At 37.8% G+C, this 22277-nt stretch overlaps 1 protein-coding gene and 1 pseudogene across 2 annotated transcripts in view; one reads left to right on the top strand and one right to left on the bottom strand.

Annotated features, from left to right (window-relative positions):
* Window positions 1-16782, top strand: part of LOC309605060 (olfactory receptor 51H1-like) — an 86123-nt gene extending 69341 nt beyond the window's left edge. The window contains exon 3 of the mRNA XM_082340375.1: window positions 16752-16782. The gene's annotated coding sequence lies outside the window, so the exon portion shown is untranslated. The remainder of the gene's footprint in view (window positions 1-16751) is intronic.
* Window positions 8328-12638, bottom strand: LOC309606620 (olfactory receptor 52K2-like; annotated as a pseudogene). The gene is made up of 2 exons: window positions 12629-12638; window positions 8328-10672 (listed from the first exon to the last, which is right to left on the bottom strand). The product of its transcript is annotated as an olfactory receptor 52K2-like (transcript).
* Window positions 16783-22277: the final 5495 nt, after the last annotated feature.

The following is a 22277-nucleotide window of genomic DNA, read 5'->3' as shown; positions in this document are numbered from 1 at the left end:
ATTTTATATTCCCATCAACAGTGTATAAGGGGTTCCAATTTCCCCACATCCTCATCAGCAATTTTCTGGGTTTTTTTGAAGTATAGTTGATTTACAACATTATATTAGTTTCAGGTGTACAACATAGTGAATGAATATTTTTATAGATTTTTTTTTACATCCCAAATATGAATGAAAACCTATAGTATTTATGTCTATCTGATTTCCTTCACTAAGTATAATAACCTCCAGGTCCATCTGTGTTGTTGCAAATGGCAAAATTTCATTCTTATTTATGGCATTCTTATTAGGGCTGATTTATATATATAATATGTATATTATATATATAATATGTATACTATTAAATACCATCACATCTTCTTTATCCATTAACCTGTAGTTGGATACTTAGCTTGTTTCCATATCTTGGCTGTTGTAAATAATGCTGCTATGAACATTAGAGTACATGTTTTTTTGAATTAGTGTTTACATTTTCTTCAGATATATACCCAGAATTGGAATTGCTGGATCATATTGTAGTTCTACTTTTAATTTTTTGAGTAATCTCCATACTGTTTTCCATAATGGCTTTCCCAATTTACATTCCCACCAATAGTGACTAAGGTTCCCTTTTCTCCACATCCTCACCAACACTTACTTGTTGTCTTTTTGATGACAGTCATTCTAACAGTTGTGAGGTGATATCTCATTGTGGTTTTGATTTGCACTTCCCTGATTATTAGTGATGTTGATCATATTTTCATGTGCTTCTTGGCCATCTGTATGCCTTCTTTGAAAAAGAAAGTCTATTCAGGTCTTCTGCCCATTTTTAAATTGGATTGTTGCTTTTTTTGATACTGAGTTGTATGAGCTCTTTATATATTTTGGACATTAACCTCTTCTTTGTCATATCACTTGCAAATATCTTCTCCCATTCAGTAGGTTGTCTTTTTGTTTTGTTGATGGTTTCCTTTACTGTGCAAAAGCCTTTACATTTAATTAGATCCTATTTGTTTATTTTTACTTTGGTTTTACTTACCTAAGGGTACAGATTGAAAAGAATATATTGCTAAGTCTTATGTCAAAAAGTGTACTGCCTATGTTTTCTTCTAGGAGTTTTGGGATTTACAGTCTTACATTTAAGTGTTTAATCCCTTTTGAATTTATTTTTGTATATGGTGTGAAGAATGTTCTAATTTCATTCATCTACATGTAGCTCTCTAGTTTTCTCAACATTGTTTATTAAAGAGACTGTCTCTTCCTTATTGTATATTTTTGCCACCCTTGTCATAAATTAATTGACCATATGTGCGTGGGTTTATTTGTGGCTCTCTATTCTGTTGCATTGATCTATGTGTCTGTTTTTGTACCAGTACCATAGTGTTCTGATTATTGTAGCTTTGTAGTATAGTCTGAAGACAGGGAGGGTAATACTTGCACTTTGTTCATTTTTCTCAAGTTTGCTTTGGCAATTTGGGGTCTCGTTTCATAAAAATTTTAGGATTATTCTAGTTCTATGAAAAATATGGGTATTTTGTGAGGGATTACTAAATCTGTAGATTGCTTTGAGTAGTATGCACATTTTAACAATATTAATTCTTCCAATCCATGAAAATAAGATATCTTTCCCTTTACATGTATCAACTTCAGTTTCCTTCATCAATGTCTTATAATTTTTAGAGTATAGGTCTTTAACCTCCTTGGTGAAGTTTATTCCTAGATATTTTGTATTTCTTGATGCAATTGTAAATGAGATTGTTTTCTTGATTTCTATTTCTGATAGTTTATTACTAGTGTATAGAAAAGCAACAGATTTCTGTATATTATCTCATATCCTGCGACTTTACTGAATTCATTTATTCTAATAGTTTTTTCGTAGAGACTTCAGGGTTTTTTATATATACTATCATGTTATCTGCAAATAGTGACAGTTTTACTTCTCTTCCAATTTGGATGCCTTTTACTTCTTGTCTGATTGCTGAATCTAGGACTTCCAATACTATGTTAAATAGAAATAGTGAGAGTGGCCATCCTTGTGTTTCTGATTTTAGATGAAAACTTATCAGTTTTTCACCATTGAGTATGATGTTAGCTGTGCGTTTGCATAAATGGTCTTTATTATGTTGAAATATGGTCTCTCTATACCCACTTTGTTGAGAGTTTTTATCATGAATGGGTGTTGAATTTTGTCAAATGCTTTTCCTGCATCTATTGAGATGATCATGTGATTTATATGTGTTTTGTTAATGTGTATCACATTGTTTTTTTGTGGATATTGAACCATCCTCGCATCCCTGGAATAAATTCCACTTGATCATGGTGTATGATCCTTTTTATATATTGTTGAATTTGGCTTGCTAATATTTTCTTAAGGATATTTGCATCTATATGCATCAGAGATAGTGCCCTGTAATTTTCTTTCTCCCCTCCTCTCCCTCTTCCCCCTCCTTCTCCTCTCCCTCCTCCCCCTCCCCTTTCTCCTCCTCCTCCTCCTTCTTCTTCTTTTTTGGTAGTGTCTTTGTGTGGTATTTGGTATCAGGGTAATGGTGGCCTGATATAATGGATTTGGGAGTGATCCCTCCTCTTCAATTTTTTTGAATAGTTTGAGAAGGATAGGTATTAAAAACTCTTCTTTATATGTTTGGCAGAATTCCCCTGTAAAGATGTCTGGTCCTGGACTTTTGTTTTTTTGGGAGGTTTTTGACTACTGATCCAATTTCAATACTAGTAATTGGTCTGTTCACATTATATACTTTTTTCCCAATTCAGTCTTAAAAGATTGTATGTTTGTAGCAATGCATCCATTTCTTCTAAGTTGTCCATTTTGGGGGAATATAACTGTTCATAGTATTCTTATGATTGTATTTCTGTGATATTGGTTGTAATTTCTCCTCTTTCATTTCTTATTTTGTTTATTTGGGTACTCTATCTTTTTTCTTAATAAGGCAGGCTAAAGGCTTATCAATTTTATCTTTTCAAAAAAACAGCTCTTGGTTTCATTGATATTTTCTATTGATTTTTAGTTTCTATTTTACTTATTTCCTCTCTGATCTTATTTCCTTCCTTCTGGCATTCATCTTTGTTCTTCTTTCTATAAATCTTTTAGATAGTAGGTTAGGTTGTTTAAGATGTTTCTTTGGTAGGCCCGTATTATTAGAAAATTCCATCTTAGAACTGCTTTTGCTACATCTCATGGGAAAAGTGTGTTTTTATTTTCATTGGTCTCAAGGTATTTACTGATTTCCTCCTTGATTTCTTCATTGATGTATTGGTTTTTTAGTAGCATGTTATTAGGCTCCACAAAAGGGTCCTCCACAGGTCTTTGCACATAAATCTACTTCTATCCCTGGTTTCTGCTGAAATGGCTATTTGGATCAACAAGTCACAAACCTAATCATTTTAGAAAATGGTTTCCCAAGCATGCCCTAGATGTTTTCTCCTCAATACATTCTAATTTTTTGCATATAAATGGGCTGAGAGTTTTCCAGATATTCAAGTTCTGGTTCCTTTTTGCTTAACAAATCCTTCTTCAATTTATCTCTTTCCTCTCTCATTTTACTGTAAGAAGCAAGGTAAAACCAGGACATATCTTCAAGACTTTGTTTAGAAATATCAGCTAAATATCCAAGTTCATCACTTACAAGTTCTGTATTGCACAAAATTTAAAAACAAAGTGGCAAAAAACATGGCCAAACTGTAATTAGGATCACCTTTCCTCCAGTTTCCAATAACACATCCCACCTTTCTGTCTGAGACAGTACCAGTAGCACCTTTATTGTTCATATTCTACCAAAGTTCTGTTCATGATGATGTATGATATCTGTTCTATCTTCTAAGAAGATAGAAATTTTCTCTACAGTTCTTTTTCTGAGTCCTAACCAGAATTGCCTTTATTTGTTTTAAGTGTCATGATTTATTTTCAAGTTGTTATAATAATAACACACAAATTGCAGAAGATAAATTTTTAAAAGAGACTATATGTCAGTCTTAATCTCCCAGTTCGTCCCACCCTCCATGCATTAAATAGATAGGTGGCAGGAACATGCTATAAAGCACAGGAAGCTCAGCTCGGTGCTCTGTGATGACCTAGATGGGTGGGATGTGGGAGGTGGGAGGGAGGTCCAAGAGGGAGGGGATATAGGTATACATATAGCTGATTCATTTCATTGTACAGCAGAAACTAACACAACATTGTAAAGCAATTATACGCCAATAAAAATTAGAAAAAAAAAGGAACTATAGACCTAACAAGGTTATAACTAGAGACCTTAGCAATGATAATAAAAAAGCTCCCATTGTATATATGTACCACATCTTCTTTATCCATTCCTCTGTTAATGGACGTTTAGGTTGCTTCCATGTCCTGGCTATTGTAAATAGTGCTGCAATGAATATTGAGGTGCATGTATCTTTTGGAATTATGGTTTTCTCTGGGTATACTCCCAGGAGTGGGATTGCTGGGTCATATGGTAGTTCTATTTTTAGTTTTGTAAGGAACCTCCATACTGTTCTCCATAGTGGCTGTATCAATTTACATTCCCACCAACAGTGTAAGAGGGTTCCATTTTCTCCACACCCTCTCCAGCATTTATTGTTTGTAGATTTTTTTGGTGATGGCCACTCTGACCAGTGTGAGGTGATACCTCATTGTAGTTTTGATTTGCATTTCTCTAATAATTAGTGATGTTGAGCTTTTTTTCATGTGCCTCTTGGCCATCTGTATGTCTTCTTTGGAGAAATGTCTGTTTAGGTCTTCTGCCCATTTTTTGATTGGGCTGTTTGTTTTTTTGATATTGAGCTGCATGAGCTGTTTATATATTTTGGAGATTAATCCCTTGTCAGTCGCTTCATCATATTTTCTCCCATTCTATGTGTCGTCTTTTTGCTTTGTTTATGGTTTCCTTTACTGTGCAAAAGCTTTTACGTTTAATTAGGTCTATTTGTTTATGTTTGGTTTTATTTTCATTACTCCGGGAGGTGGATCAAAAAAGATATTGCTGAAATTTGTGTCAAACAATGTTCTGCTTATGTTTTTGTCTAAGAGTTTTACAGTATCTGGTCTTACATTTAGATCTTTAATCCATTTTGAGTTTATTTTTGTGTATGGTATTAGAGAATGTTTTAATTTCATTCCTTTACATGTAGCTGTCCAGCTTTCCCAGCAACGCTTATTGAAGAGACTGTCTCTTCTCCACTGTATAGTCTTGCCTCCTTTGTCATAGATTAATTGACCACAAGTGCATGGGTTTATTTCTGGGCTTTCTATCCTGTTCCATTGATCTGTATTTCTGTTTTTGTGCCAGTACCATACTGTCTTGATTACTCTAGCTTTGTAGTATAGTCTGAAGTCAGGGAGCCTGATTCCTCCAGCTCTGTTTTTCATTCTCAAGATTGCTTTGGCTATTTGGGGTCTTTTGTGTTTCCATACAAATTGTAAAATTTTTTGTTCTAATTCTGTGAAAAATGTCATTGGTAATTTAATAGGGATTGCATTGAATCTGTAGATTGCTTTGGGTAGTATAGTCATTTTCACAATATTGATCCTTCCAATCCAAGAACATGGTATCTCTCTCCATCTGTTTGTGTCATTTTTGATTTCTTTCATCAATATCTTATAGTTTTCTTTTGCCTCCTTAGGTAAGTTTATTCCTAGGTATTTTATTCTTTTTGTTACAATGGTAAATGTGATTATTTCCTTAATTTCTCTTTCTGATTTTGTGTTGTTAGTTTATAGGAATGCAAGAGATTTCTGTGAATTAATTTTGTATCCTGCAACTTTACCAAATTCATTGATTAGCTCTAGTAGCTTTCTGGTGGCATCTTTAGGATTTTTTATGTATAGTATCATGCCATCTGCAAACAGTGACAGTTTTGCTTCTTTTCCAATTTGGATTCCTTTTATTTCTTTTTCTTCTCTGATTGCCATGACTAGGACTTCCAAAACTATGTTGAATAATAGTGGCGAGAGTGGACACCCTTGTCTTGTTCCTGGTCTTTCATTTTTTCACCATTGAGAATGAAGTTTGCTGTGGTTTTGTTGTATATGGCCTTTATTATGTTGAGGTAGTTTCCTTCTATTCTCACTTTCTGGAGAGTTTTTATCATAAATGGGTGTTGAATTTTGTTAGAAGTTTTTCTGTGTCTATTGAGATTATCATATGGTTTTTATTCAGTTTGTTAATATGGTGTATCACATTGATTGATTTGTGTATATTGAAGAATCCTTGCATCCCTTGAATCAATCCCACTTGATCACAGAGTATGATATTTTTAATCTGTTTTTGGATTCTGTTTGCTAGTATTTTGTTGAGGATTTTTGCCTCTATGTTCATTAGTGATATTGGTCTGTAATTTTCTTTTTTGTGATATCTTTGGTTTTGGTATCAGGGTGATGGTGGCCTCATAGAATGAGCTTGGATGTGCTCCTCCCTTTGCAATTTTTTGGAAGAGTTTGACAAGGATTGGTGTTAGCTCTTCTCTAAATGTTTGATAGAATTCTCCTGTGAAGCCATCTGGTTCTGGACTTTTGTTTGGAAGTTTTTAAATCAAAGTTTCAATTTCATTACTTGTGATTGGTCTGTTCATATTTTTTATTTTATCCTGGTTCAGTCTTTTTTTTTTTTAAACATCTTTATTGAAGTATAATTGCCTTACAATGGTGTGTTAGCTTCTGCTTTATAACAAAGTGAATCAGTTATACACATACAATATGTTCCCATATCTCTTCCCTCTTGCATCTCCCTCCCTCAAACCCTCCCCATCCCACCCCTCTAGGTGGTCACAAAGCACCGAGCTGATCTCCCTGTGCTATGTGGTTGCTTCCCACTAGCTATCTATTTTACATTTGGTAGTGTATATATGTCCATGACACTCTCTTACCCTGTCACATCTCACCCCTCCCCCTCCCCATATCCTCAAGTCCATTCTCTAGTAGGTCTGTGTCTTTATTCCCGTCTTGCCACTAGGTTCTTCGTGACCTTTTTTTTTTTTTCCCTTAGATTCCGTATATATGTGTTAGCATACTGTATTTGTTTTTCTCTTTCTGACTTACTTCACTCTGTATGACAGACTCTAACTCCATCCACCTCATTACAAATACCTCCATTTCATTTCTTTTTATGGCTGAGTAATATTCCATTGTATATATGTGCCACATCTTCTTTATCCATTCATCTGTCGATGGACATTTAGGTTGCTTCCATGTCCTGGCTATTGTAAATAGAGCTGCAATGAACATTTTGGTACATGACTCTTTTTGAACTATGGTTTTCTCAGGGTATATGCCCAGTAGTGGGATTGCTGGGTCGTATGGTAGTTCTATTTGTAGTTTTTTAAGGAACCTCCATACTGTTCTCCATAGCGGCTGTATCAATTTACATTCCCACCAACAGTGCAAGAGGGTTCCCTTTCCTCCACACCCTCTCCAGCATTTATTGTTTCTGGATTTTTTGATGATGGCCATTCTGACTGGTGTGAGATGATATCTCATTGTAGTTTTGATTTGCATTTCTCTAATGATTAATGATGTTGAGCATTCTTTCATGTGTCTGTTGGCAATCTGTATATCTTCTTTGGAGAAATGTCTATTTAGGTCTTCTGCCCATTTTTGGATTGGGTTGTTCGTTTTTTTGTTATTGAGCTGCATGAGCTGCTTGTAAATCTTGGAGATTAATCCTTTGTCAGTTGCTTCATTTGCAAATATTTTCTCCCATTCTGAGGGTTGTCTTTTCGTCTTGTTTATGGTTTCCTTTGCTGTGCAAAAGCTTTTAAGTTTCATTAGGTCCCATTTGTTTATTTGTGTTCTTATTTCCATTTCTCTGGGAGCTGGGTCAAAAAGAATCTTGCTGTGATGTATGTCATAGAGTGTTCTGCCTATGTTTTCCTCTAAGAGTTTGATAGTGTCTGGCCTTACACTTAGGTCTTTAATCCATTTTGAGTTTATTTTTGTGCATGGTGTAAGGGAGTGTTCTAATTTCATACTTTTACATGTATCTGTCCAATTTTCCCAGCACCACTTATTGAAGAGGCTGTCTTTTCTCCACTGTATATGCTTGCCTCCTTTATCAAAGATAAGGTGACCATATGTGTGTGGGTTTATCTCTGGGCTTTCTATCCTGTTCCATTGATCTATATTTCTGTTTTTGTGCCAGTACCAAACTGTCTTGATTACTGTAGCTTTGTAATATAGTCTGAAGTCAGGGAGCCTGATTCCCCCAGCTCCATTTTTCGTTCTCAAGATTGCTTTGGCTATTCGGGGTCTTTTGTGTTTCCATACAAATTGTGAAATTTTTTGTTCTAGTTCTGTGAAAAATGCCAGTGGTACTTTGATAGGGATTGCATTGCTGGTTCAGTCTTGGAAGGTTGTACCTTTCTAAGGATTTGTCCATTTATTCTGGATTGTCCATTTTATTGGCATATAGTTGCTTGTAGTAGAGCACAGAATTTGAGAGAGTATCCTAGACTATCCTGGTGGACCAATCTAAATCCTTAAAAGCAGAGAACCTTTCCTGGTTGAGTCAGAAAAATGAGACATTGCTGAAGTTGAACATGGAAGAAGAGGACCACAAGCCAAGGAAAGCAAATGGTCTCCAGAAACTGCAAAAAACAAGGAAATGAATTCTTCACCAGAGCCTCCAGAAGGAAAGCAGCCCTACCCATGCCTTGATTTTTACCTCAGTGAAACTCATGTTGGATTTCTAACCTAACTGAAGAACTGTAAGAAAATTAATTAGTGCTGTTTTAAGCCTCTCCCTAAGTCTGTGCTAACTTGTTAGAGCAGTAATAGAAAAATAATGCAGAATGTTACAAGAAAAGACTTCTGAGTTCACAGCATTGTTAGCGGTAATCATAGGGAGAAAAATCTTCATATTTTTTGTTTATCTTTAAAGAAGGTAAAATCTTACCAGGTGAGAATGTGTGTTAGGTGCATCCATTTATACCTCTGTATTTACTGCTCCTTAATTCAGTTGTGGAGAAGAATCAATTTCATACTGTAGATTTTTTGCTTACTTTGCATGGAAGAAAATTGTCCAGCTATTATTACCTTTTAAATTTGTCATGGTTTGGACATATAAAAACCAGAATTGCCTTTAATGTCCATATTTCTACCAACAATATCTTTGAGGCAATATAGGCTTTTTCTAACATGTACCTCAAATTTTGTAACCTCTACTCATTTCCCAGTTCCAAATCCACTTATATATTTTAGGTATTTGTTACATCAGCACCTCACTTAGCACTGAGAACCTTTATCCCTGGAAGGTCACAAGCTCTCCAAAATTCTAAGCATTTAGTCCGAGGCTGGACACCACCTGTCAGAGTGACTAAGGAAGGATTCTCATATCAGATGGAATGTTAAGACCTGAGAGAGGACTGAGTAGAGAATTAACCAAATTCTCATGGACTCAGGGTAGAAACTAAGATTCTTGGTCTTCTCTTAAGTAATCGAACTTGGAAGCATCTTTGTTTTTAGGTGATGTCACCAAGAGGAGAACCTTTATGAAGCCCATATCATTAATGAGGACTCCATGAAGAAAGAACAAAGTCAGCAGTTTGAGTGCAAGGACTCAGACCCTTGAGTCCTAATCAGACTGGAGACCCTTGAGAATTTTGGGACATTATTTAGTTTTTTCATTTTACCAGGAAGGGCCTAAACAAGGAGACTCTGGCAGCCCTCTACTTATTATATCACCATCCCCACTCCAGCATTCAACATGTCCCACTCTTTCTCCACCTGTCCCTCATTGTCCATTTACACATCTTTTCTCAGGAATAATCCTAAGACTCGTTCACGAATCTGCTTGGTCTTGACCTCATAGATGATGGGATTGACCATGGGTGTGAAGAGCAGATAGAAATTGGCAAGGAATATGTGCACAGGTGGGGCAGCCCAGCAAACCACACGGTGCATCACTGAGGAGATGACCACAAGTGTGTAAAAGGCTAAAATGGCACCTATATGGGACATGTATGTCCCAAAAACCTTGTAACGGGGCCTTCTGAGAGGCAAGCTATAGAACTGCCCGAAGGATGAAGACATAAGACAGGATAATAAAGAGCAGGTCCAATACCACTATGAACATGGCCACAGCAATGCCATAGATATTGTTGAAGTGAGTGTCCCCACAGGCCAGCCTTACCACAGCCATGTGCTCACAGTAGTAGTGGGCAATCACTGGACATCAGCAGTGGTGGAAGCGTCTGAGCAGAAAGGGGAGTAGAGTCATTAGTGTCACAGCCTGAGTCACAGCAGCCATGCCAATCTTGGTGATAAGTGGTCTAGTAAGGTGTAGTGCAGTGGCTTGCAGATGGCCACTTAGTGGTCAAAGGCCATGGCCAGCAGCACTGCCGACTCTATGACAGTGAAGGAGTGGAGAAAGAACATCTGAACCAGGCAGGCATAGAAGTTGATCTCTCAGTCCCTGAACCAGAATATGGCAAGCATTTTAGGCAGTGCTGAAGAAGAAAGGACCAGATCAATGGTTGCCAACATGGCCAGGAAGAGGTACATGGCTTCATGAAGGGCTACATTAACCAGGATAATAAAAAAAAAGTGTACAGTTTCCCAGCAGGACCAGAGTATAGGCAAAGCAGAAGGGAATGGAGATCCAGATATGCGAGTGCTCCAAACCTGGAATTCCTACCAACAGGAAGGAGCTTGGATGGGTTGAGGTAATATTGGCTCCTGGAAATTCTTCTTGTTGATTTTCTTAGGCTCCTTCACCTTGGGAGAGTATTCAGGACATATAGGATTAGAGAGGTCAAGCTATGACATCCCACCTTGGAGGATTAATTCTTGATCCTGGTCCTAGTCTTTTTTTTTTTTTTAATTAATTAATTAACTTATTTTTGGCTGTGTTGGGTCTTTGTTTCTGTACTAGGGCTTTCTCTAGTTGCGGCGAGCGGGGGCCACTCTTCATCGCTGTGCGTGGGCCTCTCACTATCGCGGCCTCTCTTGTTGCGGAGCACAGGCTACAGATGCACAGGCTCAGTAGTTGTGGCTCACGGGCCTAGTTGCTCCGCAGCATGTGGGATCTTCCCAGACCAGGGCTCGAACCCGTGTCCCCTGCATTGGCAGGCAGATTCTCAACCACTGCACCACCTGGTCCTAGTCTTTAAATAAAATCAGCTAGTCTTTTTTTTTTTTTTCCACAAATTTACACATTTTATTTTTATTTTTATTTTTTTTAATGTTTAAACATCTTTATTGGAGTATAATTGCTTTACAATGGTGTGTTAGTTTCTGCTTTATAACAAAGTGAATCAGTTATACATATACATATGTTCCCATATCTCTTCCCTATTGCGTCTCCCTCCCTCCCACCCTCCCTATCCCACCCCTCTAGGTGGTCACAAAGCACCGAGCTGATCTCCCTGTGCTATGCAGCTGCTTCCCACTAGCTATCTATTTTACATTTGGTAGTGTATATATGTCCATGACACTCTCTCACTCTGTCACATCTTACCCCTCCCCCTCCCCATATCCTCAAGTCCATTCTCTAGTAGGTCTGTGTCTTTATTCCCGTCTCACCACTAGGTTCTTCATGACCTTTTTTTTTCCCCCTTAGATTCCATATATATGTGTTAGCATACTGTATTTGTTTTTCTCTTTCTGACTTCACTCTGTATGACAGACTCTAACTCCATTCACCTCACTACAAATAACTCCATTTCGTTTCTTTTTATGGCTGAGTAATATTCCATTGTATATATGTGCCACATCTTCTTTATCCATTCATCTGATGATGGACACTTAGGTTGCTTCCATGTCCTGGCTATTGTAAATAGAGCTGCAATGAACATTTTGGTACATGACTCTTTTTGAATTATGGTTTTCTCAGGGTGTATGCCCAGTAGTGTGGGATTGCTGGGTCGTATGGTAGTTCTATTTTTAGTTTTTTAAGGAACATCCATACTGTTCTCCATAGTGGCTGTATCAATTTACATTCCCACCAACAGTGCAAGAGGGTTCCCTTTTCTCCACACCCTCTCTTTATTTATTGTTGTTTATTGTTTCTAGATTTTTTGATGATGGCCATTCTGACTGGTGTGAGATGATACCTCATTGTAGTTTTGATTTGCATTTCTCTAATGATTAATGATGTTGAGCATTCTTTCATGTGTCTGTTGGCCATCTGTATATCTTCTTTGGAGAAATGTCTATTTAGGTCTTCTGCCCATTTTTGGATTGGGTTGTTTGTTTTTTTTGTTATTGAGCTGCATGAGCTGCTTGTAAATCTTGGAGATTAATCCTTTGTCAGTTGCTTCATTAGCAAATAGTTTCTCCCATTCTGAGGGTTGTCTTTTCGTCTTGTTCATGGTTTCCTTTGCTGTGCAAAAGCTTTTAAGTTTCATTAGGTCCCATTTGTTTATTTGTGTTTTTATTTCCATTTCTCTAGGAGTTGGGTCAAAAATTTTCTGATGTTTTAAAAAAGTCTTTGTTGATTAATATCTACATAATCCTTCCTTCCATGATCTTATATCCTCCTCCAAATTTCTGCTCCTTTTCACATCAAAATATCAAGAAGTACTTCTGTATTCAGCCAACTCTCTCAAATCTCATTTGAAATTGATATATTGCAAATTGCACTGAAATTGCTCTCACTGAGGCCAGAAATGACCTCCATATGATGGTACCATGGGCACTTACCTGCCTTCATTTATCTCTACTTTATAGCAGATTTTATATGAATTGACCACTGTCCTCTTAAAATACTTTTTTAGCTCCCATAATATATCCATTCTTCACCTCTCTGACTTCTCTTTTTAGTTTCCTACTTCTGACCTTCCTCTAAATGTCCAATTTGTTCAGGTATTAAGCTTGAACTCTGTTCAATTTTTTTAAAAAACATCTTTATTGGAGTATAATTGTTTTACAATTGTGTGCTAGTTTCTGCTATATAACAAAGTGAATCACCTATACATATACATTTATCCCCATTTCTCATCCCTCTTGTGTCTCCCTCACACCTTCCCTATCCCACCCCTCTGGGTGGACACAAAGCACCGAGCTGATGTACCTGTGCCATGCGGCTGCTTCCCACTAGCTATCTATTTTACATTTGGTAGTGTATATATGTTCATGCCACTCTCTCACTTCGTCCCAGCTTACCTTTCCCCCTCCCCATGTCTTTAAGTCCATTCTCTACATCTGTGTCTTTATTCCTGTCCTGCCCCTAGGTTCATCAGAACCCTTTTTTTAAAAAGATTTCATATATATATGTATATATATGTTAGCATACAGTATTTGTTTTTCTCTTTCTGACTTACTTCACTCTGTATGACAGACTCTAGGTCCATCCACCTCACTACAAATAACTCAATTTCATTTTTTATGGCTGAGTAATATTCCATTGTATATATGTGCCACATCTTCTTTATCCATTCATCTGTTGATGGACACTTACGTTGCTTCCATGTCCTGGCTATTGTAAATAGTGCTGCAATGAACATGGTACATGACTCTTTTTAAATTATGGTTTTCTCTGGGTATATGCCCAGTAGTGGGATTGCTAGGTCATATGGTAGTTCTATTTTTAGCTTTTTAAAGAACCTCCATACTGTTCTCCATAGTGACTGTATCAATTTACATTCCCACCAACAGTGCAAGAGGGTTCCCTTTTCTCTACAACCTCCCCAGCATTTATTGTTTGTAGAATTTTTGATGATGGCCATTCTGACTGGTGTGAGGTGATACCTCATTGTAGTTTTGATTTGCATTTCTCTAATTATTAGTGATGTTGAGCATCCTTTCATGTGTTTGTTGGCAACCTGTATATCTTTGGAGAAATGTCTATTTAGGTCTTCTGCCCATTTTTGGATTGGGTTGTTTGTTTTTTAATACTGAGCTGCATGAGCTGCTTGTATATTTAGGAGATAAATCCTTTGTCAGTTGCTTCATTTGCAAATATTTTCTCCCATTTTTTTAAATGACATTTTAAACATTTTATCAAGAAGGCACTTATATTTTTATACAGCAGGTTCTTATTAGTTATCCATTTTATACATATTACTGTATATACGTCAATCCCAATTGCCCAATTCATCACACCACCACCCCCAACTCCCGCCACTTTCCCCCTTTGGTGTCCATACGTTTGTTCTCTACATCTGTGTCTCAATTTCTGCCCTGCAAACCAGTTCATCTGTACCATTTTTCTAGGTTCCACATATATGCATTGATATACGATATTTGTTTTTCCCTTTCTGACTTACTTCACTCTGTATGACAGTCTCTAGATCCATCCACGTCTCAACAAATGACCCAATTTAGTTCCTTTTTATGGCTGAGTAATATTCCATTGTATATATGTACCACATCTTCTTTATCCATTCATCCGATGATGGGCATTTAGGTTGCTTCCATGACCTGGCTATTGTAAATAGTGCTGCAATGAACATTGGGGTGCATGTGTCTTTTTGAATTATGGTTTTCTCTGGGTATATGCCCAGTAGTGGGATTGCTGGATCATATGGTAATTTTATTTTTAGTTTTTTAAGGAAGCTCCATACTGTTCTCCATAGTGGCTGTATCAATTTACATTCCCACCAACAGTGCAAGAGGGTTCCCTTTTCTCCACACGCTCTCCAGCATTTGTTGTTTGTAGATTTTCTGATGATGCCCATTCTAACTTTTGTGAGGTGATACCAAATTGTAGTTTTGATTTGCATTTCTCTAATTATTAGTGATGATGAGCATCCTTTCATGTGTTTGTTGGCAACCTGTATATCTTCTTTGGAGAAATGTCTATTTAGCTCTTCTGCCCATTTTTGGATTGGGTTGTTTGTTTTTTAATATTGAGCTGCATGAACTGCTTGTATATTTTGGAGATAAAACCTTTGTCAGTTGCTTCATATGCAAATATTTTCTCCCATTCTGAGGGTTGTCTTTTTGTCTTGTTTACAGTTTCCTTTGCTGTGTAAAAGCTTTTAAATTTCATTTGGTCCCATTTGTATATTTTTGTTTTTATTTCCATTTCTCTAGGAGGTGGGTCAAAAAGAATCTTGCTGTGATTTATGTCATGGAGTGTTCTGCCTATGTTTTCCTCTAAGAGTTTTATAGTGTTTGGCCTTACATTTAGGTCTTTAATGCATTTTGAGTTTATTTTTGTGTATAGTGTTAGGGAGTGTTCTAATTTCATTCTTTTACATGTAGCTGTCCAGTTTTCCCAGCACCAGTTATTGAAGAGACTGTCTTTTCTCCATTGTATATCCTTGCCTCCTTTATCAAAGATAAGGTGACCATATGTGCATAGGTTTATCTCTGGGCTTTCTATCCTGTTCCATTGATCTGTATTTGTTTTTGTGCCAGTACCATACTGTCTTGATTACTGTAGCTTTGTAGTATAGTCTGAAGTCAGGGAGCCTGATTCCTCCAGCTCCATTTTTCGTTCTCAAGATTGCTTTGGCTATTCGGGGTCTTTTTTGTTTCCATACAAATTGTGAATTTTTTTGTTCTAGTTCTGTGAAAAATGCCATTGGTAGTTTGGTAGGGATTGCATTGAATCTGTAGATTGCTTTGGGTAGTAGAGTCATTTTCACAATGTTGATTCTTCCAATCCAAGAACATGGTATATCTCTCCATGTGTTTGTATCATCTTTAATTTCTTTCATCACTTTCTTATAGTTTTCTGCATACAGGTCTTTTGTCCCCTTAGGTAGGTTTATTCCTAGGTATTTTATTCTTTTTGTTGCAATGGTAAATGGGAGTGTTTCCCTAATTTCTTTTTCAGATTTTTCATCATTAGTGTATAGGAATGAAAGAGATTTCTGTGCATTAATTTTGTATCCTGCTACTTTACTAAATTCATTGATTAGCTCTAATAGTTTTCTGGTAGCATCTTTAAGGTTCTCTCTATATAGTATCATGTCATCTGAAAACAGTGAAAGCTTTACTTCTTCTTTTCCAATTTGGATTCCTTTTATTTCTTTTTCTTCTCTGATTGCTGTGGCTAAAACTTCCAAAACTATGTTGAATAGTAATGGTGAGAGTGGGCAACCTTGTCTTGTTCCTGATCTTAGTGGAAATGGTTTCAGTTCTTCACCATTGAGAACGATGCTGGCTGTGGGTTTGTCATATATAGCCTTTATTATGCTGAGATAAGTTCCCTCTATGCCTACTTTCTGGAGAGTTTTTATCACAAATGGGTGTTGAATTTTGTAGAAAGCTTTTACTGCATCTATTGAGATGATCATATGGTTTTTATCCTTCAGTTTGTTAATATGGTGTATCACATTGATTTATTTGTGTATACTGAAGAATCCTTGCATTCCTGGGATAAACCTCACTTGATCATGGTGTATGATCCTTTTAATGTGCTGTTGGATTCTGTTTGCTAGTATTTTGTTGAGGATTTTTACACTTATGTTCATCAGTGATTTTGGCCTGTAGTTTTCTTTCTTTGTGACTTCTTTGTCTGGTTTTGGCATCAGTGTGATGGTGGCCTCATAGAATGAGTTTGGGAGTGTTCCTCCCTCTGCTATATTTTGGAAGAGTTTAAGAAGGATAGGTATTAACTCTTCTCTAAATGTTTGATAGAATTCGCCTGTGAAGCCCTCTGGTCCAGGGCTTTTGTTTGTTGGAAGATTTTTAATCACAGTTTCAATTTCAGTGCTTTTGATTGGTCTGTTTATATTTTCTATTTCTTCCTGGTTCAGTCTCGTAAGGTTGTGCTTTTCTAAGAATTTATCCATTTCTTCCAGGATATCAATTTTATTGGCATATAGTTGCTTGTAGTAATCTCTCATGATCCTTTTAATTTCTGCCCTGTCAGTTGTTACTTCTCCTTTTTCATTTTTAATTCTATTGATTTGAGTCTTCTCTCTTTTTTTTCTTGATGAGTCTGCCTAATGGTTTATCAATTTTGTTATCCTCTCAAAGAACGGGCTTTTAGTTTTATTGATCTTTGCTATCATTTCCTTCATTTCTTTTTCATTTATTTCTGATCTGATCTTTATGATTTCTTTCCTTCTGCTAACTTTGTCTTTTTTTTTCTTCCTCTTTCTCTAATTGCTTTAGGTGTAAGGTTAGGTTGTTTATTTGAGATGTTTCTTGTTTCTTGATGTAGGATTGTATTGTTATATACTTCCCTCTTAGAACTGCTTTTGCTGCATCCCATAGGTTTTGGATCATTGTGTTTTCATTGTCTTTTGTCTATAGGTATTTTTTGATTTCCCCTTTGGTTTCTTCAGTGATCTCTTGGTTATTCAGTAGTGTATTGTTTAGCCTCCATGTGTTTATATTTTTTACAGATTATTTCCTATAATTGATACCTAGTCTCATAGCATTGTGATCGGAAAAGATACTTGATACAATTACAATTTTTGAAAATTTGCCAAGGCTTGATTTGTGACCCAAGATATGATCTGTCCTGGAGAATGTTCTATGAGCACTTGAGAAGAAAGTGTATTCTGTTGTTTTTAGATGGATTGTCCTATAAATATCAATTAAATCCATCTTGTTTAATGTATCATTTAAAGCTTGTGTTTCCTTATTTATTTTAATTTTGGATGATCTGTCCATTCGTGAAAGTGTGCTTTTAAAGTCCCTTACTATGATTGTGTTACTGTCCATTTCCCCTTTTATGGCTGTTAGTATTTGCCTTATGTATTGAGGTGCTCCTATGTTGGGTGCATAAATATTTACAAATGTTACATCTTCTTGGATTGATCCTTTGATCATTATGTAGTGTCCTTCTTTGTCTCTTGTGATAGTGTTTATTTTAAAGTCTATTTTGTCTGATATGAGAATTGCTATGCCAGCTTTCTTTTGATTTCCATTTGCATGGAATATCTTTTTCCATCCCCTCACTTTCAGTCTGTATGTGTCCCTAGGTCTGAAATGGGTCTCTGGTAGACAGTATATGTATGGTTTTTGTTTTTGTGTCCATTCAGGCAGTCTATGTCTTTTAGTTGGAGCACTTAATCCATTTACATTTAAGGTAGTTATTGATGTGTATGTTCCTATTACCATTTTCTTAATTGTTTTGCGTTTGTGATTATAGGTCTTTTCCTTCTCTTGTGTTTCCTGCCTAGAGAAGTTCCTTTAGCATTCGTTGTAAACCTGGTTTGGTGGTGCGGAAATCTCTTAGCTTTTGCTTGTCTGTGAAGGTTTTAAGTTCTCTGTCAAATCTGAATGAGATCCTTGCTGGGTAGGGTAATCTTGGTTGTAGGTTTTTCCCTTTCATCACTTTAAATACGTGTTGCCACACCCTTCTGGCTTGCAGAGTTTCTGCTGACAGATTACCTGTTGACCTTATGGGGATTCCCTTGTATGTTATTTGTTGCTTTTCCCTTGCTGCTTTAAAAATTTTTCCTTTGTATTTAATTTTTGATAGTTTGATTAATATGTGTCTTGGTGTGTTTCTCCTTGGATTTATCCTGTATGGTACTCTCTGTGTTTGCTGGACTTGTTTGACTATTTCCTTTCCCATATTAGGGAAGCTTTCAACTATAATCTCTTCAAATATTTTCTCAGTACCTTTTTTTTTTCTCTTCTTCTTCTGGGACCCCTATAATTCGAATGTTGGTGCGTTTAATTTTGTCCCAGAGGTCTCTGAGACTGTTCTCAATTCTTTTCATTCTTTTTTCTTTATTCTGCTCTGCGTTAGTTATTTCCACTATTTTATCTTCCAGGTCACTTATCCGTTTTTCTGCCTCAATTATTCTGCTATTGATTCTTTCTAGAGAATTTTTAATTTCATTTACTGTGTTGTTCATCACTGTTTGTTTGCTTTTTAGTTCTTCTAGGTCCTTGTTAAACGTTTATTGTATTTTCTCCACTCTGTTTCCAAGATTTTGGATCATCTTTACTATCATTACTCTGAATTCTTTTTCAGGTAGGCTGCCTAATTCCTCTTCATTTGTTTGGTCTGGTGGGTTTTTACCTTGCTCCTTCATCTGCTGCATATTTCTCTGTCTTCTCATTTTGCTTAACTTACTGTGTTTGGGGTCTCCTTTTCGCTGGCTGCAGGTTTGTAGTTCCTGTTGTTTTTGGCATCTGTCCCAAGTGGGTAAGGTTGGTTCAGTGGGTTGTGTAGGCTTCCTGGTGGAGGGGACTGGTGCCTGCGTTCTGGTGGATGAGGCTGGATCTTGTCTTTCTGGTGGGCAGGACCACATCCAGTGGTGTGTTTTGTGGCGTCTGTGACCTTATTATGATTTTAGGCAGCCTCTCTGCTAATGGGTGGGGTTGTGTTCCTGTCTTGCTAGTTGTTTGGCATAGGGTGTCCAGCACTGAAGCTTACTGGTCGTTGACTGGAGCTGGGTCTTAGCATTGAGATCGAGATCTCTGGGAGAGCTTTCACCGTTTGATGTTACGTTGGGCCAAGGGGTCTCTCGTGGACCAGTGTCCTGAATCTGGGTCTCCCATCTCAGAGGCTCAGGCCTGACACCCAGCCAGAGCACCAAGACCCTGTCAGCCACTTGGCTCAGAAGAAAAGGAAGAACAAATAAAAGAAAGATAGAAAGAAAAAAATTATTATAAAATATTATCAAAAATTTAAAAAATTAAAAAATAATAGAAAAAAGAAAGAACAACCAATCCAAAAAACAACTCCACCAATGAGAACAAGTCCTATGGACTATCCCCCCTGCAAAAAAAAGGACATACAGAAACCTAGGACAAATGGTAAAGGCAAAGCTATACAGACAAAATCACACAAAGAAGCATCCACATACACACTCACAAAAAGAGAAAAAGCAAAAATATATATATACCTATATGTAAAAAAAAAGGAAGCAAGCAACCAAATCAATAAACAAATCTACCAAAGATAATAAGCTCTAAATACTAAACTAAAATAAACATAAAACCAGAAACAAATTAGATGCAGAAAGCAAACCCCATGTCTATAGTTGCTCCCAAAGTCCCCCGCCTTAATTTTGGAATGATTCGTTGTCTATTCAGGTATTCCAGAGGTGCAGGGTACATCAAGGTGACTGTAGAGATTTAATCCATTGCTCCTGAGGCTGCTGGGAGAGATTTCCCTTTCTCTTCTTTGTTCGCACAACTCCTGAGGTTCAGCTTTGGATTTGGTCCTGCCTCTGCTTGTAGGTCACCTGAGGGCGTCTGTTCCCCGCCCAGACAGGATGGGGTTAAAGGAGCAGCTGATTAGGGGACTCTGTGTCCCTGTAGCCAGGGGCAGGGAGGGGTACGGAATGCGGGGCGATCCTGTGGTGGCAGAGGCCAGCGTGATGTTGCAACAGCCTGAGGCGTGCCATGTGTTTTCCCAGGGAAGTTGTCCCTGGATCATGGGACCCTGGCAGTGGGGGGCTGCACAGACTCCCAGGAGGGGAGGTCTGGATAGTGGATCTGTGCTTGCACACAGGCTTCTTGGTGGCAGCAGCAGCAGCCTTAGTGTTTCATGCCTGTCTCTGGTGTCTGCACTGATAGCCACGGCTCACGCCCATCTCTGGAGCTCGTTTAGGTGGTGCTCTGAATCCCCTCTCCTCGTGCACCCCAAAACAATGGTCTCTTGACTCTTAGGCAGGTCCAGACTTTTTCCTGGACTCCCTCCTGGCTAGCTGTGGTGCACTAGCCCCCTTCAGTCTGTGTTCACGTACCAACCCCAGCCCTCTCCCTGGGATCCGACCGAAGCCCGAGCCTCAGCTCCCAGCACCCACTGGTCCCAGCAGGTGAGCAGACAAGCCTCTCGGGCTGGTGAGTGCTGGTTGGCACTGATCCTCTGTGCGGGAATCTCTCCGCTTTGCCCTCTGCACCCCTATTGCTGCGCTCTCCTCCGTGGCTCCAAAGCTTCCCCCACCCGCACCCCTTCTCCCCCAGTGAAGGGGCTTCCTAGTGTTGGAAACGTTTCCTCCTTCACAGCTCCCTCCCAGAGGGACAGGTCCCGTCCCTATTCTTTTGTCTCTGTTTTTCCTTTTTTTCTTTTGCCCTACATAGGTACGTGGGGAGTTTCTTGCCTTTTGGGAAGTCTGAGGTCTACTGCCAGCGTTCAGTAGGTGTTCTGTAGGAGTTGTTCCACATGCAGATGTATTTCTGATGTATTTGTGGGGAGGAAGGTGATCTCCACGTCTTACTCTTCCACCATCTTGAAGGTCCCTCTTCACTGTGTTCAATTTTATGTTCATACAACATTCAGTAAATATATTTAGTAAATTTACTAGAGATTTTAAATACTTTTACTGAATACGTTAAGGATATATCAATGAACAATACAGATTGATCTCTGAGTAAAAGAAATTTCTAAAATATGGAGAAGGATAATAAAAGGAGATAGTGATTAAATTATATATTACATTTAAAGGTACTCAATGTTATATGTATATATTTAAAGACAGGATGATGAGAATATGGATTTGGGGGGGTGCGGTGTGAAATGTTTAATAAAGAGATCAAAGTAGACCTCATTGGGAAATTAATTTGAGCAAAGATTGAATGCGGAGATGAATTAGCTAGATCTCTTTAAAAGGCAGACTCTAGATTCCATGCAGATGGTTTATATGGTGAAATTATACCAGGGAAGAAGAACAGGATGAAGAGTGAAACATAAAAGCAGGGAAATCTGAGCCAAAGATACAGTGCCAAGATGGGCAATGCTGTGATCAACTATTAACTGTGTCCAATTCCATATGAAGAACCATGTAGATGTACCCTCAGAATTGTTCACTCAGGATATGGAAGAAGGGACTATTTATCCACTGGCTTCCACCAGGAACCCAGTTCAAGGGTTGACCCAAAGAGTGTTAATTTCTTCATACTTCCAGGTTCACATATGCTTCAGAATAGCTGAGCAGTCTCTCTCACGTGTTTCATTCAGTGGAGCAGAGAAACCCAGGGGCAGGCTGTAGCTGAGTAAGGTGCTACTGGGCTATACCTGCACTCAATGGTTGCCACAGCAATGGCTAAAACAAATATGTGTATGAGAGATGGTAAGACAGGCAAAAAAGATGTAGAATATAAGGAGTTACTCCTAGGGGAAAGTCGCTCAAAGAATAGGGACTAGGCAGAGCAAACGCCCTAAGACATAAATATGCCTGGTATTCAAAGATCAGCTAGGAGCCAATGTAACTAGAATGAAGTGAATAAATGAGCAATTTATAGAGATTGTAAAGGTGGGGCCAGATCACATAGGTCCTTGTAGGCCTTTGTAGAACTTTGCAAATGTTCCCCATTTCTCTCACATTCAAAGAGATTGTTTTCAACAGAAGTGACATGTTTGACATATTTTTTTGGAAAGTTTGCTCTGGCTTCTGTAATGAGATCAGCACATAGGAATAAGGGTAGACGCAGAGAGAAGAGTCAGGAGCTATTGCGGTAATCCAGGAAAGTCTCAGAACCAAAG

The sequence above is a fragment of the Balaenoptera borealis genome, assembly GCF_965194805.1.
Source record: "Balaenoptera borealis genome assembly, chromosome: 11".
NCBI classification, from domain to species: Eukaryota; Metazoa; Chordata; class Mammalia; order Artiodactyla; family Balaenopteridae; genus Balaenoptera; species Balaenoptera borealis.
The sequence above is the reverse complement of the archived record's forward strand: the minus strand, read 5'-3'. Positions and strand labels throughout refer to the sequence as shown.